The sequence below is a fragment of the Seriola lalandi genome, unplaced genomic scaffold (genome assembly GCF_002814215.2).
Source record: "Seriola lalandi dorsalis isolate HSWRI2012SDOR001 ecotype SW California unplaced genomic scaffold, Sedor1 jcf7180001991961, whole genome shotgun sequence".
NCBI lineage: Eukaryota > Metazoa > Chordata > Actinopteri > Carangiformes > Carangidae > Seriola > Seriola lalandi.
The window spans coordinates 1-480 of NW_019462627.1; the positions used below are offsets into that span (position 1 = coordinate 1).

Below are 480 nucleotides of genomic sequence, written 5' to 3' on the forward strand. Positions count from 1 at the left end.
TATCACCAGCTTGTCCTCTCACTGCAGAAATATCCGGAGGAGCATGCAAACATAATGATTCTCAGCTCTTATCTCTCTTTGCTGACAGGGACCTCCAGGAGTAGGCAGTGGGGTGGCTGTGAAGGGCGAGAAGGGCTCCTCAGTAAGTGCTGTCAATCACTGATGATGTGCTGACATGTTCAGTTCCCAGATGAGTATACATCTTTGTATTTTGCATTTACTAATTAGATTTTTATCATCAGGGTACTCCAGGAGCTCCAGGGGTTCAAGGTCCTAGAGGGCCAACAGGACCTCAGGGCAGCAAAGGAGACAAGGTAGCTGCAGATTGATCCAGTATGGTGGTTGAGCATGTGAAGTGTTTATCTCAGAGAAATGACTTAAGGTTGTTTTTCAGGGCGACGGTGCTGATGGGCTGGCCGGACCTCCAGGCAGGCAAGGAGAGCCTGGGGACAGGGTATGTCAGAGACAAAGTAGTTTTAT

General features: G+C 48.8%; 1 long non-coding RNA gene across 1 annotated transcript; it reads left to right on the forward strand.

Moving 5' to 3' along the window:
• Positions 1–87: 87 nt before the first annotated feature.
• On the forward strand, positions 88–455 carry LOC111660773 (uncharacterized). The gene is made up of 3 exons (XR_002761176.2): positions 88–142; positions 243–314; positions 395–455. It is a non-coding gene; the product is annotated as an uncharacterized LOC111660773 (long non-coding RNA).
• The last annotated feature ends 25 nt before the right edge of the window (positions 456–480 follow it).